Here is an 18,173-nt window from a genome sequence, read left to right as displayed (position 1 = left end):
TTCAATTGACTTATGCGTCTGTTTTCATTCTAGTATCATGCTGTTTTTGATTACTAACTTCATAGTGTGGTCTGAAGTCTGGGAAGGTGACACCTCCAGCTCTTAAAATTCACATGGAACCACAAAAACCCCTAATTGCCAAAGATACCTTGAAAAATAAGAACACAAGTTATTTTTATGATTTCAGAATTGTGTTGTCTTGTGCAATTTCTGTGATTCTGATCTTATAAGGGGATGCACTTACAGTTTTTCCAGACTGAATTACACAAGTACAGGTGGTGAGATAAATCACACTGGGTGCCCAAATCATGGGGAATCTCTTTGCACAGAAAACTCATAATGCATCAAGTAATATATTACAGTTTTCCATTTAAATTCTCAATTAATTTTCTATACCAGTCTTTGAATTTGACACTGATAGTTTACATATCTTGCAGATAAGACAAGCAAAATTTAAAACTACTAAATGACTTTGCAGTAGACAAACTGTTAGGAAGTAGAAGTATCAACTTTTTTGATGTGAAATAGACTGCCAGATAGTTAGTTCTCTAGCAAAGTTTATTTAGGATAAGCAAAGAATTCCAGTTCTGGCTCTGCACCTATGGTGAGCCACTTGCAAATTCTTACAAGGCAAAGGAAGGAGAACTGCTTTAAGGGGAAGAAAAGGAATTTGGGAGGGCTGCAGAAAAAAGCAAAGAGCTAATGGTTTTTTGTTGGATGATTCATTTTTCAGAAAAGAAGAGGAGTCTTTCTTCTTCCTCTTGGATTCTGCTATAGTCAGAAGGCATGAGAGTCCCTGTTCTGGTCTCTGAACTCTGTTTAGCTGAGGTTTCTGTTTGTTAATTTTTTTACAACTTGAACATAATCTTCAACAGAAATAGTTATTAACCAAGTACCTGATTATCTTGTCAAGTTCCATTTTATCAAATCACTTAGGATGCATATACATTTACATGTGTGTGTGTGTGATACCATCTAGTTAATCCAATCTTCCAGCCATCAGAATAGGTAGAGTAGTTCTGCACCTAAAGATCTGCACATGGTACAAGATACTGTTTGAAAACTTGACTTGTAAAAATCCTTTCACCCTGCCATTGAAAATTATGTCATGATTGATACCTGTGAAATGCACAGTATTTATCTACATGTATGAAACAATTAACAGCTTAAGAATAGCAATGCTTAAAAACAACTTGTAACTGAGCAATCAAAAATTTGAATAAAGACGAATAGGAGGAGAATTAGCATAGTGAGTCATCTTGAATTATAGATTGTCATAAAGAACAGATCAATATTATTGAACCCTAAAAACAAAAGGAATTCTTAAATTCTACAATACTAATAACAGCTTTCAACTTAAACTTCAAGGGAGAGACAGAAAACCCTGGTCTCTGCTCCTCCTAGAAACACAGCATAACTTCAGCCATGTCTAGAACAACTCTCTCAGAATGACCGGGAGACTAGTAGTATTCCCCCAAGATCTACACAGAGATGGGGGAGAAAAAATGATCTCATGGAGAAGCAAACCCCTGGTGGGCGACCCAGAAGAGAACAGGGGTACCCCAGGCTCAGGCATTCCCTGAAAAACAAGGTGTTCAAGCCCCACAGTTCTCACCCCAGCCCTGGTGTTCTGAAACATGAAGACAGGCTCCCTTGGCTTCTTTTAAAAATTGTGGGCCTTATAGGAGGGCTGTGGGAAATCGAGACACAGCTTTTAAGGAACATACACACAGATGTGCTCACTCCCAGTTCCCAGTTAAACTTTCCAGTCTAAATCAGTTCACCACAGATTCACAGAGTTGTATCCAGGCTCTTTCTATAATAACTGAAATTCAGTTAAATAACACCTGTGCAAATAACACCAGCTATGCACAATTCCTTTTTAATACATACACAAGCCTAATAATATGATCATAATTTTCATAACGCTTTTAACATTTTAAAATCTTACTATAGTTGAATGAGTGTACCTACATATAATAATATTGTCATACCAGTTAGGTAATACTATATATAACTAGAAAACTTACAATGGGGTTTGATTCAATCGTCTTTTACCCAAATCTGGTATATACATACACACACACAAAATTAACCATTTGTTTTCTAAGAAAATCTTGAATAATCACACTTTCATTTATTTTTGGATATGTGAGTGTATAATATTTGAAGCTAATGGGATAATATTGTAGGTAGGTATATTTCTGAGCAAATGATATAGGATGTGAAACTTATGGAAATCTTAAAACTGGTAAACAAAATTTTCATTTAACTTTAAAGATTTTAAATTTAATAGATGCTTATATTATTTTATATTATCCAGATCATTCAACTCTTACAAATATCTGTAATAGTTATAAACAGGCAAGATTTTGTGACTATTTTCCTAGAAGTCATTTCAAAGCTTCCCAGAAAACCAGTGACTTTTTAGCCTATGGACACCTTTCTCTACTGGAAGGTGAATCTTTCCCTAGGTTTCTCTGGGCAACCAGCATTTCTCAGTACTTTCCTAAACAACTAATCCAAATCTGGGCTTAGCCATCTGAGTTCATAATATTTGTTCCTCAGTGATAAGGCCACAGACATAAACTTTCCCCATAAAAAACATAGCAGGAGTTCCCACTTTGGCACAGTGGGTTAAAAAATCTGGCATTGGTGCACCTGAGGCATAGGTTGTGGCTGTGGCTCGAATTCAATCCCTGGCCTGGGAACTTCTGTATGGCATGAGTACTGACATTAAAAGAAGAAGAAGGAGGAGGAGAAGAAAGTAGCAGAGGTAGAGCTGTCTTCTAGAATGCAAACTTACTCCCTATCATACAGTTTTTCAAGGTCTCCATAGAATAAGAAAGAGGTGAGGGAGATATATGTCTTTTTTGAAGACTCCTCACTTATAAACTTCCCCCCAATCTTGATCCTTCACCCCAAACAAGTAGTGGTTAACGAATCTGACTAGGAACCATGAGATTGCAGGTTCCATCCCTGGCCTTGCTTAGTGGGTTAAGGATCCCACTTTGCCATGAGCTGTGGTGTAGGTTGCAGACGCAGCTCAGATCTCACGTTGCTGTGACTGTGGCATAGGCTGGCAGCTATGGTCCGGATTCGACCCCTAGCCTAGGAACCTCCATATGCTGCAGAAGCAGCTCAAGAAATGCCAAAAAAAAAAAAAAAAAAAAAAAAAAGTAGAGTGGTGTTTGCATTCAACTTCCTCACCACAGTAACTAATTAAATTAACTATGACTCTAATGACTTAGACTCTGGAGAAAATCTTGTGTTCTAAAATAATGTTCACAGGTGCAAATATTACTGTCTTGTCACCAATGATTCCTCTTGCGACAATACAGGAAAAATAGAAAACTGCATAGGCTACTACAGTAATAGAATAATTTAAAATTCAGCTGAGAAGATCGCCTTGACAATAACTGAGGTTCTTACCATTTCTTAAATAATGTATTAATTCACATTATGTAGACATAAATATTGTAAGGGGTAAATATTGAGACTATGGGAATTATCTTCCACAAAGGGAGGTCCTATGTAATGTACCTTTGGGTAGAGACATCATAGAGTTTGAACTTCTGTAAGGTGTCTTTCCTTCAGTGCCATCGCTAACTTACTTGGTGTTAAATCTAATGACTTTATTTTATTCTTTAATTCAATAATACCTCAAGAATTTCACGCATCTATGGAAACTTCTATTATTTCTGCATGAATATATTTATTTTTCCTTCTGATTATCTTATGAGGTGATATAGAAATTGACTTCATGGAAGGTGCACAAGAAATAAACTCTCCTATTCCAATAATTATAGTATTTTGACCAGCTATAAATTGGGTGCTAATCAAAGGGACATTACAGTTTATGAGATGTGAGGTAAGTCCCATATTATCAGGTCACTAACTCAACTATTACCATGAACAAATTACACAAAAAAGTAATTTGAAAGACCTTTTAAATGAGCTATCTTTGTTAATTATTGATATCAAGTAAAGATGATATTTATTTTTTTGACAATTCAGTTTTCCACAAATCTTGGTTTATTAGATAAGATTATCATATACTTCCTAATTAAACATTTTCAGAGACTTCAACATCAGATAGAATGAAATCCTTAGTAATAATAATAAAATAATATAATTATATATAACTAATATAAATAATAAAATATAATATAATTATACAATATAATATAGTAATAATAACCAAAAAATCCACTCTTATGTATTTATAAAATATGTTACTAACTGAATGCATTTTTGGTTTTTTGTTTATGTTTTTCCTTTTTACTTTCCTAATAACCTTTTTAGAGAACAAATCTTTGTAGTTATTGGCCAAAGTAATAGAACAGTGTCTGTCATGTAGTACCCATTACTTCATTATATTTTAAAATGTTGAATTCAAATCTTTAATCAGCTTTATAAGTGATTAATGATACATCACTTCTTATATTATGAACATTTTTATGCATGTCATTTCTCTAAGGATAACCTAAATATGTAAATATTACTCTAGTAAGTTTATTCAAATTAATAAGGGAAATGCATATAATAAATCATAATTTAAGAATGTAGGAAACACAGGGCCTTTACAGCCATTTCTGTTGCTAAAATGCATGTGTGGGTTTTTTGCTAATATAGATGAATGAAAATTATGTTGATTCATTAAATAACTGTAATGTCTGCTGTTTTCTCTTGAGATTCAATAAGAAATAGCATAATTAGGGGACATTCAGATTCTGAGCCCTATATTTTCCCCAATGCAAGACATAGCAATTCACAATTTTCAAAGGGATTCATTACACTAAAGAAGAAAATAAAGCTAGGAAGGAGTCCTGATTTCTTTACCATTTATTCATCAATTATCTCTTAGGAGAGCATTGTTTACAGTACTTATAACCTCAGTAATAACTGCTCGGTATAGTCTTTAAATTTAAGCTAAAAAATGTACCAAAGATTATAGTTAATGAGACTCTTTGGGTATTCAGTTTGCATGATTAGTGTTGGTCTATCTCAAAAGATGGCAGCATTAGCACAGCAAATATGGGGATTAAAAATGGAAAATGAAAATGCTTCCATAAATATTGGACAGTTACCTTAAATGTCATATTTGCTTTCACAAATTAATGATTAAAGGTCTATTTATTTTTTCGCTTGAGTATTTTTCTAAAAGAGTTATTACCCAAAGTGTTTTTCTTGGTTGGTTGTTTGTTTTGTTTGTTTTTTTGTTTTACTTATCTTCTTTTATGTGAATAACAATACATGGCAAGCCAGATAAGTTGCATTTAGAGGCTCAGATATAATTTTAATCAGTACTTATGATTGAATTGACATCTCATGATCCAAACTAATAAACTGAAGATTAGTTATATTCAATTTAAAATTACATAAAAGAAAGCCATGTGCAGTGTTGCCAATTCTATGTAACAATTACAGGAGTGTGCAGATAGCAGAGGAAGACACCCCCAAAATAATAAATAACATATGCATGTTTAAAATGTATAAGGAATCAAGTCATTTTAAGGGGTAAAAATGACAAATTATGGGCAAAGGTTTCTCTGGGTTGCTAAATATTGAATCAGTATTTTATCTGAAAATTATTTGCATTTCTCATCACTGCCTAAATTTTTCTTTTTTCTTTCTTCTTTTCTTTTTCTGTCTTTTCAAGGCCGCACCCCCAGCATATGGAGATTCCCAGGCTAGGGGTCCAATTAGAGCTGCAGCTGCCACCTACACAACAGCTACAGCAAAGCCAAATTCAAGACGCATCTGTGACCTACACTACAGCTCAGGGCAACACTACAGTTCATGGCAACACCGGCTCCTTAACCCACTGAGCAAGGCCAGAGATCAAACCCACACCCTCATGGATGCTAGTCTGGTTCATTAAGAGCTGAGCCATGATGGGAACTCCATAGAACACAATTTTTCAAAGAACAACACAACAAGGTCAATAAGAAAATAAATCCAACATCAGATACTGAAAACATTTTGGAGAAAATTATAAAAACGATTAAATTATTTTAAATAAAGTAAACAGTAATAACATTTTTATGAGAAATACTCGATATTTTAAAGATATAAGTTTAAAAAAAATAAAATAAAAAAAAACGGAGTTCCCGTCGTGGCGCAGTGGTTAACGAATCCGACTAGGAACCATGAGGTTGCGGGTTTGATCCCTGGCCTTGCTCAGTGGGTTAAGGATCCGGCGTTGCTGTGAGCTGTGGTGTAGGTCGCAGATGCGGCTCGGATCCTGTGTTGCTGTGGCTCTGGCATAGGCTGGCAGCTATAGCTCCGATTCGACCCCTAGCCTGGAAACCTCCATATGCCATGAAAGTGGTCCACAAAATAGCAAAAAGACCCAAAAAATAAAAAAAATAAAGATATGTTTTGCAAAATTGGTCTATAAATTTGACATGATTCCAAACAAAATTTCAAAATTATTCTAAAAGGGATAAGCTGGCGTAAAGTTTTGGTAGAATAACCCCACCCGCACACAAAATTAAGCCATTCCTTTAGAAGTATCTGGCAGATTTCAATGCCATTATAGGAAAGAAAGTTTACCAACAGACTCATGTTCAGAAAGGAGTCCAGAAACAGATCCACACATAAATTGAAATTGAATACACCATAAGGACATACATTTAAAAAATCAGTGGGGAAAAATACGCTGTCTGCATTCAAAAAAGAAAAGATCGCCAATGTAATACAATGGACAAAAAATAATTTCAGAAGTGTTAAAGATTGAAATATCTATCACCTCCGTTATGTTGGCAGTGTGTTGAATGTCTGACTAAAACAAGTGTTCAAAGGGATTTAGAACCTAAGGTAAGGTGTGCTGTTCTTGAGACTATAAATGTGAGACAAATTTAGGAAACATTTTGCTGTATTTTAAAATTGAACATATGTATACTCTGTATCCAATCAATGCCAAGTCTAGGGATGTACCAGGACAAACTCTTGTGCATGTGCACTCAGTGACATGCAAAGTAACGCAGACATCAGCATTGGTCATGATAAAAGGAAATGGACATTTAATGAAGACAAGTGAAGGAACAATAATACTTTAAATTTTTGAAATTAAGAGCACAGAAATACTTACGAACATAGGAGAATGTTAGAAATGTAGTATCAAAGAAAAGTACAAACAAAATAGAAGACAAACTGAAATTATATGACATCTCATGCATAATATTCAAAAATAAAAAATAGATTTATTTAAAATGTCATTTTAGGGATATGGATAAATTTTATTTTTATTTTTTTATTTATATAATTTTTTTTTATTTTCCCACTGTACAGCAAGGGGGTCAGGTTATCCTTACATGTATACATTACAATTACATTTTTTCCCCACCCTTTGTTCTGTTGCAACATGAGTATCTAGACATAGTTCTCAATGCTATTCAGCAGGATCTCCTTGTAAATCTATTCTAAGTTGTGTCTGATAAGCCAAGCTCCCGATCCTCCACTCCCTCCCCTCCCATCAGGCAGCCACAAGTCTCTTCTCCAAGTCCATGATTTTCTTTTCTGAGGAGATGTTCATTTGGACTGGATATTAGATTCCAGTTATAAGAGATATCATATGGTATTTGTCTTTGTCTTTCTGGCTCATTTCACTCAGTATGAGAGTGTCTAGTTCCATCCAAGTTGCTACAAATGGCATTATGTCATTCTTTTTTATGGCTGAGTAGTATTCCATTGTGTATATATACCACATCTTCCTTATTTTTAAAATTGAAACCAAAGGAATAATAAAAATAAAGAGGAGTGCTTAGTTCCTGTCATGGCTCAGTGGTTAATGAGCTCAACTAGCATCCATGAGGAGTTGGGTTCGATCCCTAACCTCGCTGGTTAAGGATCCAGCATCACCATGAACTGTGGTGTAGGTCACAGATGTGGCTTGGATCCTGAGTTGCTGTGGCTGTGGCGTAGGCTGGTGGCTAGATCTCTGATTCAACCCCTAGCCTGGGAATATCCATATGTCATGGGTGTGGTCCTAAAAAGATAAAAAAAATATAAATAAATAAAAAATAAAAAATACAGGGGTGCTTTTTTATTATTTTGTAAATTGAGGTATACTTGAGTTACAATATTATATTAGTTTCAACATTACAATATAGTGTTTCAAAATTTTATACATTATACTCAATTTAAAGTTATTATAAAATATTGTATACATTCCCTATTGCTGTACAATATATCCTTATGGCTTATTTAGTTTAACCCTCTACCTCTGTTTTGTCCCTGCCCCTTTCCTGGTAACTACTAGTTTGTCTCTATATCTGTGATTCTATTTATGTTTTATTACACTCATTCATTTGTTTTATTTGTTAGATTCCACATATGGGTGATAACATAAAGTAATTGTCTTTATCTGACTTATTAATTTTACCAAGCATAGTACCATCTAGTTCCACCCATGTTGCTGCAAATGGCAAAATTTCATTCTTTTTATAGCTGAGTATTTTTCAATTGTGCATATATACAACATCTTCATTTATCCATTTTTCTGTTGATTGAAAATCTTGCTGTGGTGCAGTAGGATCGGCAGCATCTCTGGAGCACTGAGACACAGGTTCTCTCCCTGGACTTCCATGGTGGTTTAAGGATCTGGTGTTGCTGCAGCTCATAAGTTGCAGCTTCAGCTCTGATCCCTAGCCCAAGAACTTCATATGCAGTGGGGCAGCCAAAAAATAAAAATGCAGTCATTTGTTGATGGACACAGGTTGCTTCTATTCCTTGGCTATAGTAAATAGGGCTGATGTGAATACTAGGATGCAAGCATCTCTTTGAACCCCTGTTTTTATTTTATTCAGATATATAAGCAGGAGTGGAATTGCTTGATCATCTTGCTGGTTTACCTTTCATTTTATAAGAAATCTCCATACTGTTTTCCATAGGGGTTTCACCAATTTAAATTTGTACCATCGCACAAGGATTTCCTTTTTTCCACATCCTCAGCAACTTTTGCTATTTATGGTCTTTTTTAGGATAGCCACTGTGACAGGTATGAAGTGATTTTGTGGTTTTCATTAAGGAAGTAGGATAGTGGGGGTGATCACAGAGAACTTCTGCTTTGGGGAATATTCAAAGTTTTTTGTTTTATATTTAACCCAGGAGGTAAGTTTATATGTATTCACTTCTCCTAAATTCTAAAATTTGCATATTTTAGAATAAAATTTCATATTTAATGTAATTTAAAAATAAAGAAGTTTAAAATCTTAACTAAAAAAAAAGAAAAAAATTCCAGGAACTTTTTCAAATTTAGCACTTGTGTCAGAGGGGCCCCAGACCACTATCAGGTTCAGGGATTTACTAGAAAGGAAGGCCTCAGAAAACTTAGAAAAGCTGTTATATTTATGGTTATGGTTTATCTCAGCTAAGATATGGGTTGAAATTGGCAAAAGACAAGCGTGTATAGAACAGTGTCAAGGAGACACCAGGCAGGAGCTCCCAGTGTCCTCTCCCGGTGGAGTCACATATACAACTTAATTCTCCCAGCAGTGATGTCTGTCAACTCTTAGGAAGTACTGTCAACTAGAAAAACTTAACCAAATATTGGTGCCTAGGGTTTTATTAAGGGTCAGTTCACAGGCATGGAGAAGCCACAAAATTGTCCCTAGTTACTTCATTTGAACAACTCCACCCCAGAGGCAAAATGATGACAGCTTAGTCCAAAGCCTCAGGTGTATAAAAAATAGCCATTCACCATTAACTGCATTATTGGCATATATTGCTTGATGTGGAATCCAGATACAAAAATTCTCTTATTAGACAGGCTATCCCAAGGTTCTAGAGGTTATCTCCCAGGAGCTAGACAAGAGATAATCTTGAAAACCTTCAGAATATGCAGTGTTGGGCAGCTCAGGATGATTTAGTTAACTGCTGGCTACCTAATAACAATATAAATAACATGGTGACAATGATTCATCAATAATTGTAATTCGACTTTTAATTCCCCAAGCACAGCAAATGATTGAATCTTCAAAATAAGAGTTAACTATTGTGTTTTTTTTTTTTTCCTTTGTATTTAATGGCTGCACTCATGGCATACAGAAGTTCCCAGAACAAGGATTGAATTTAAGCTGCAGCTCCGACCTGTGGCAATGCCAGTTCCTTTAACCCACTATACCAGACCAGGCATTGAACTGGGACCTCCATGGCGCCCCAAGATGCTACAGGTGCATTCTTAAATGACTGAGCCATAGTGGAAACTTCTGAGTTAGTTATCGTTTATGAATGTAATCACCTGAGTGCCTCTGTTTATAAGCATTATTCCATGTCTGATCATCTTACCAGTTACATGGTTACAAGTTTCATAGTCAGTAACTACTATGTAGCTTTTAATGTGTATAGTGCTTTTTCCACCTACCTGTCTGACAACTGGGAAATAAACCTTCCATATTATTTTACTTTTTCTTTGCAGGGAAAACCAAGAACTTTCAGAATTCTGTCTAAATATGGACAGTTTAAGCTCTGAGGAAACAAATCCACAATGGACAACTGGACAACTACCATGGCCAACTGGAAATGTCAGAGATCTAGATCCAAATTTTCCATGAGTCCAGTCACTTGGGGTATTTTGGGATATCCCCTGGAAGTGGAAGAACGCTTTTCAAAACCGTGAGTTCCCAACCACAAAAAAGATACAACATATTAATAAACTGCTTCCAGTTATGGAGGCTACACCTTATATATGACTTTGGACCTACTTAGGAAATCCTCTTAAAGGTTAACAACTTTGTGTAAGATGCCTTGCCAGCAATTCTGGATTTCAGTCCTCTTCATACAGCAGTCTCAAAATTGACTCTGGCACATCAAGGTGCTATATGTAGTAGCAGAAAATTTTCACTATTTTATGTAGATCAAATTTTGGCTTCAGCAAATTTGCCTTTCTGATTTTGAGAAATAAGCATCATGTTGCTGCAAGGATCTAGTTGAGACGAAATATATAACCAGGCAACACCACGTTATCCTGTATCCTAAATTCTCTGTTATGAACATGAAGTTATAAGAGAGAATGTCATTATTTCCTATAATTCGCGTATATGGAGCCAGGCCTGAGAAAATCCTGAAGGTTAAGTAATTTGCAGAGATCCTCTCTTATTTTTTCCAGCACAACATAGTGTCCAGGAACCTCTCTGTTACTAGTTTTAAAAAAGAGGTTTTTTTAAATAATCAAAAATGCAAAACACTAGCCTGACTGATAGATGGCTCTTCATGCTACAGTGGCTATTGCCAAGAGTGGATTGCTACAGTGTTATGATCCCAGACTAGGAAATTCCTAAAGAGTATTAGAGCACATCAGAGAATATTATCAATAAGCATAGCTTCAAGAAATAAAACCTTTTGTCTGCAGTGCTCTTGGTAGGAGACATATATTTTGGGTTGTCTAGAGGACCAGGACCTAAAGGAATACAACTGGTAAGAAAGGGGGAAGTTCAAGAAGGTTGTGTATAGATGGACTTCCTGGTATGGCTCAATCTTCAATCTAGGACATTCTCATAAAAATCTTGCTCCCCTTCTGTGGAACTCCTGGCCCAGAATGGGATTTCTGATTAGCCTAGGGCGCATGCCCAAGCTTTAGTTTCTATGGAGCTGGAAAAGGAAATATATTTCCTTAGGTTCAGTCATGGAGCATGGAAAGACCCTGTGACATTGCCCAATTTTGTTGAGTCACCACTGGTATCTTAGAGGAAATGTTCTCTGCCTGTGAAAGGCTCTAAAGTGGCTAGGCCGAGAGATCCACAGAACTTTGTTTTTACCAGACATGTAGGGTTTATTACATGAAAAAGAAAAAGAAAGTAAGAAAGAAAAATATTATGGGCAATTTCTCTCACTCCGAAAAAAAATCTAAGTTGTATTTTTTCAGGTCCTAATTTTTCATACACATGGCAGTTTTGACTGAGGAAAGATGGCTTTTTTCTTTAAATACACTGGCCTTTCATCTGTTAAATAAGACACGCATCTCACAGCAGCAAAACTCATTTAAGTTTTCTCACCAGAATTGGGAAAGAGACCAGTTGTTTGCTATAAGTCTGGCATCTTGTAATTACCCATTCTCCTGTCTGTCCATCTTAAAAGGCTTAATATATAAGTTCCATACCATTCTTCATAATTTAAAGAAAGGTAAAATCTAGAATTGCACTTTAGAATATTAAGAAATATTGCCATAGATATTGACACAGGGAGCCAAGGAGATGCAGGGATTCGAGGATGGGACTTTGCCTGATGGCAAAAAAAAAAAAAAAAAAAAAAAAAAACTGAAGTCAGGTTCCTAATCAAGGAAGGGAGCTCACCTGAATGGTGCAAGCTGAAGGTGGGCTTCTGTCAGGATAGAAGCCTGTCTATTCGGTGAAAAACCAAAGGCGGCTGAGGCCTGTCTGTATGGTGAAAAACTGAGGACAGGCTGAGACCTGCCTGTTCGGTGCAATCCGAGGGCAGGCCTCAGGTTACATGGCTCTCACATTGATGTTGATGGGGGAAGAATTGGGGCTTTTCTGGGAAAACAATTTCCATGTTTGCGCTGGAGAACATGGATTGTTTCTCGGGTGACCTTCTCTTTCCTGTTCTTTTATTTGTTATTCAGTTTTCCTCAGTCTTTCCTGATTATTTGCTTATTATTCTTATTTCCCATTCTTATTTTCCTGTGGTGATTTGTGATTTAGCAAAATTACAACAATAATATAATAAGAATTTCATTCTAAAAGACTCTCTGCTATTTAAATCCAATTTAATTAAAAACATAATATTTATCTATTAACCAGTTATATAGTAAACTTTAGAGTTAGGATTTTAATGAAGTTTATAGAAGTTAGACACATATTATTCATGATCAAAAGAAACCCAGCTGTGAGTTTTGTCCTTGATTTTAGAAACTTTTAGTGGTAGCTAGCTAAGTTGATGTGTATTTTCTCACACTGTTTCTCTGCCAAGGACACTTTGAAGATAGACACTAGTCTGAAGACAGGATTTTGTGTGTCTGTAACTTCTTCAGCTTGTGGGAATTGGCTGGCCATGAGATGGTTTGTGCTGGGTCTCCTCTTTCACATGATATGCTGTGCCTGTTTGTCCTTGAATTGTACTCACTGAATCTAGTTAGGCTAATGACTTTAAAACATGATGTATTGCTACTGTACCATGTGATCAAAAAACAAAGCCTAATAGCTAACCAATGTACTTTTAACACTATGATGTAATCTGTAGTGAAATACTGTCTGTATAATCAACCACTTATGCCAATAAAATTTGAGCAGTCCAGTGCCGTGAAAGAAGGGACAAAGAGGCTGTCTCCCTTGCATTCGCCAATGCCATCCACTTCAGGGTATGCACTCCCTGGCCATCGGAGCTGGCCTCTGGCAGTATTGATATAATTACAAAAGAAAGCTAAGCGTCTTCAAATGAGTACACTCTGCTACAGAAGGGGTTAAGTATTTGCATGTGTTATCCCAATCTTAATAAGAATCTAGTGAGGTAAGCAAAAATTATTCTTAATTTAAAAATTTGTAACAACATTAGATAATCAATAATAATAAACCTTAAGCAATTACCTTCATAACAATAACCTTTAAATAATATATCACATGGAGTTCCTGTCGTGGCTCAGGGGTTAACGTATCCAACTAGGAACTATGAGGTTGCAGGTTCAATCCCTGGCCTTGCTTAGTGGGTTAAGGATCCAGCATTGCCATGAGCTGTGGTGTAGGTCTCAGATATGGCTCAGATATGGAGATGCCATGGCTGTGGCAAAGGCCAGTGGCTACAGCTCCAATTAGACTCCTAGCCTGGGACCCTCCATATGCTGTGGGCCTGCCCTAAAAAGACAAAAGACAATAAATAAATAAATAAATAAATAACATCTCACAGTTGGAAAATGGCAAATCTAACAATCAAATCCAGGTTGTCTGATTCTTAAGCTCTTACTTTTCATCATTCAAGGCACATTTCCTCCTAGTCAGGCAGAAAATTGAGAAACAAACTAAAATGGAGGTACCTGGGATTCTTCTCAATATCATTGGGCTTGCACTTTAGAATCCTAAATCTTAAAAGCATAGAATATAAGTAAATGCTTTAAAGTATCTTTAAGTATCTGATAGAGATCATAGAATTTATGCAAGTTTTTTTGTTTGTTTGATTTTAAATCACTTGGTAGAATGAAAGGATTTTTGTTGTTTAATCTTAGATCTGCCAGTAAATGGCACATGTTACACTGTATTTGGCTACAAGATAGTGAATTATGTTACCATTTTTCACTGTTCTCTGACAACATTTTTCTAGCCATGCCACCTGAAAGGTTGTTGACAACCTGAAACCCACTGTGAGGTTGGGAATTATATTGGGATGATAATCACACTTGTCACAGACTAGAATATAAATACTCACCCCTTGTCAGATCTATGTGTAAAATCTGGGGAGAAATGATGTCAGCCTCTTGACAAATAAATTCTAGAATTCAAAATCCCAGATGGTGCTGAGGTAAGTGAGACAGTCCCTAAAGCAGCAATAAAATGCCTGGTATGAATGTAGCAAATACAATGTTGCCTTAGATAAAATGTATCTTCACTGACGCTGCAGGTTTTCTCAATTCCTATGTGCCTGTGGGCTGTATGAGTAAATAGAGGTGGTAGACTTTACATCCTCAGGGCATTTTCCACAAGTCACTACCTGATTCATTGTGTTCCTTATTTCCTTGATGGGAAAGCTGACTGTGCCTATTTGTAAATTTTGAAAAAGCCAGTAGACTAAGTGAGTAAGCTAAATTAAGTAAGCTGAAGTTCATCAGTAGGCGAAACCTGTTTCTCTGAGCACATACATGTATTCATGTACACTATGACTATTTTATACTTGTTCCCATAATTATCAACTGAAGGAACTTGTGATTTTGAAGTCAGTTATTGAATTCTTGGTATTTCTATCAATATATATACTAACTGTGGTGGGGAATATAGGTTTAATAATTATAGTTAATATCAATCCGAGCCTTCAAACTCCCATGTATTATATTCTCAGCAATTTGTCTTTCTTGGACATCAGCTATTCTACAGCAATCACTCCTAAAATGCTCATGAATTTTGTAGCATCCAAGAAAAGCATCTCTCCCTAATGCTGTGTCCTGCAAATGTTTTTCTTTGGCTGTTTTGCTGATGCTGAGTGCCTTATCCTGGCAGCAATGGTGTATGACCACTATGCAGCCACCTGCAATCCATTGACCTATTCTACGCTTATGTCTAGGAGAGTCTGTGTCTGCTTCATTGTGTTGGCATACGTCAGTGGAAGTATGACTTCAATGGTGCATGTCTCACTCGAATTCAGACTGCCACTTTGTGGTTCCAATATTGTCAACCATTTTTTTTCTGTGACATCCCACCTCTCCTAGCTTTATTGTGTGCCAATACTCATGTCAATGAGCTTCTGCTCTTTGCCTTGTGTGGCTTCATTCAGACCAGAACTTTTGTGGTCATATTTATCTCTTAATTCTGTGTCCTCATCACTGTTTTGAGCATCAAGTGCTCAGGGGGTAAAAGCAAAACATTCCCTACCTGTACCTCCCACCTCATAGCCGTCCACTTGTTCTATGGAACACTCCTGTTGCTGTACTTACATCCACTACCAGCTACTCCCTAGACACTGATAAAGTGGTTGCAGTGTTTTACACTGTTGTCTTTCCCATGTTTAATCCAATCATCTACAGCTTCAGAAACAAGGATGTAAAAAATGCCCTCCAAAGTGTATTAGACAGAATGTATATGTGTTTAAGTCAATTAGGAATACTTAAGGCATAGCCTACCCCTCCAATGTTGTCATCAGTATACCACCTAATGTGTCAACTTTTTAAAATGTATCAATCACTCTCCAGAAATAAGGATAACTTTTCATTCTCAATACTTTAAAATGTTTTCATTCTCTCTTGCAGATATGTTCTCTCCAAAATTCTGTTCTGTGAAACATTCCTAAAAGAAAATAAATAATAATAATTGTTCTGCAATTATTGTTCCCAAAATACCTTGTGCATTGATTTATTATATTCTTTTTTTTTTTTGGCTTTTTATCTTTTCTAGGGCCCCTCCTGCGGCATATGGGGATTCCCAGGCTAGGGGTCTAATCAGAGCTGTAGCTGCCAGCCTACACCAGAGCCACAGCAACACAGGATCCGAGCCACGTCTGCAACCTACACTACAGCTCATGGCAAGGTGGGATCCTTAACCCACTAAGTGAAGCCAGGGACCGAACCCGCAACCTCACGGTTCCTAGTCGGATTCGTTAAGCACTGCGCCTTGACAGGAACTCCAATTTATTATATTCTTTATCATTTTTATTGAGGGTATATGTAGACATCTATTAACTCACCCATATTAGGAACTCCTTGTCAACTGGCAATATGTAACTTGTTTGATTTTTCTAACCTCTATGCAGCACCTGGTATTTAGCACATCTTCATTACATATGTATATAATTAATAAATTATTATACACTTCAGTGGATGGATGGATGAGTAAATCCAGCCTTCTGTATTTGGGAAAATAAATCTAGATTCTACACTTACAAAACATTTTCCACCAGGGAAGTTTGACACAACCCCTAGTGGATAATGATGCTTTCACTGGCTCTCAGAAAATCAGGTATAAGGCACATATATCAATAGTCTCTTTAATAGTAGAGCAAAGTGACGTTATAGGACATTGCTTTCCTTTGGGTTAGATTGAGTCCTGTGATAGAGCCTCTCCTTCTCCACTCACAGTGGATGTGTGTGAACACCAGACATGTTTGGGAGTATCAGAAAGGTTATAAACTATACACATTACTAATTATTTGCACAAATGTTATTGGCATAATCTTTGAGGCTCTGTCTTCAGGAAGGGGTGAACGATTGCACTGGCCTTGGTATTCTGCAAATTGGCAATGCAAACTAATTGAAGCATGAACACTTCTCTCTCCGGGATCAATTTTTTTTTTTTTTTTGTCTTTTTGCCATTTCTTTGGCTGCTCTCATGGCATATGGAGGTTCCCAGGCTAGGGGATTAATCGGAGCTGTAGCTGCCAGCCTATGCCAGAGCCAGAGCAACGCAGGATCTGAGCCACATCTGTGACCTACACCACATCTCACGGCAACACCGGATTGTTAACCCACTGAGCAAAGGGCAGGGATCGAACCTGCAACCTCATGGTTCCTAATCGGATTCATTAACCACTGTGTCATGACGGGAACTCCTGGGATCAATTTTGAAACTTAAATCATGAGGCATTTTCTGTAGTCACTTTATTTATTTATTTATTTATTTGCTTACTCGCTTGCTTATTTCATTTTGCCACTCCCAGGACATGCAAAGTTCTGGGGCCAGTAATTAAACCTGTGCCACAGCAGTGACCTGAGCCACAGCAGTGACAACACTAGATCCTTAACCTGATGAGCCACTAGGGAACTCTTCTGGGGTTGCATTTAATCCTTGAGTCTTCGTTTCTTTTTTATTTCATTTTAGCATGCTTGAAGGAATAGATTGTATACATGCAAATATATAATATTGTGCATTATGTGGTAATTATGAAACTATAAAAGACTGGATTTATTATAGGAATTCAATCCTGTAAATGAATACTATAAAATATTACACACTGAAATGGATTATTTTGAAGCACAAATGAACATATATATGTAAAGCTACTGGTATATGCATAATTTGATAATTACATGATCTAAAATGTATAAATATATATAAATGTATAATTCTCCCAGACTATATGTAAAGATTTTTGTGCCTGTCACATGGCAATAACATATATGATTGTTATTTTATCATTATTGTATTACTACTTGATTTTAAGACAACAATCAGGATTTAATTTTCTAAAAGAAATTAGGAACTTTAAAAATATCTGTAAGGCATTCCAAATGTTCTGAGATGCTATCAGAGAGAAAAAAAATAAATAAAAAACTGGAAAAGGAGTTCCCGTCGTGGCTCAGCGGTTAGCGAATCTGACTAGCATCCATGAGGTTTCAGGTTCAATCCTTGGCCTCGCTCAATGGGTTGAGGATCCAGCATTGCTGTGAGCTGTGGTGTAGGTAGCAGATGTGGCTCAGATCCTGTGTTGCTGTGGCAGTGATGTAGGCCAACAGTTACAGCTCTGATTCGACCCCCAACCTGAAAACTTCTTATACCATGGGTGTGGCCCTAAAAAGT

At 36.5% G+C, this 18,173-nt stretch overlaps 1 pseudogene; it reads left to right on the top strand.

Annotated features, from left to right (window-relative positions):
- The first annotated feature begins 1,448 nt into the window (after window positions 1–1,448).
- LOC110258270 lies at window positions 1,449–15,779 on the top strand (annotated as a pseudogene).
- The last annotated feature ends 2,394 nt before the right edge of the window (window positions 15,780–18,173 follow it).

Source organism: Sus scrofa, unplaced genomic scaffold (assembly GCF_000003025.6).
Source record: "Sus scrofa isolate TJ Tabasco breed Duroc unplaced genomic scaffold, Sscrofa11.1 Contig1734, whole genome shotgun sequence".
NCBI lineage: Eukaryota > Metazoa > Chordata > Mammalia > Artiodactyla > Suidae > Sus > Sus scrofa.
This window is presented reverse-complemented; position numbering and strand designations above follow the sequence as displayed.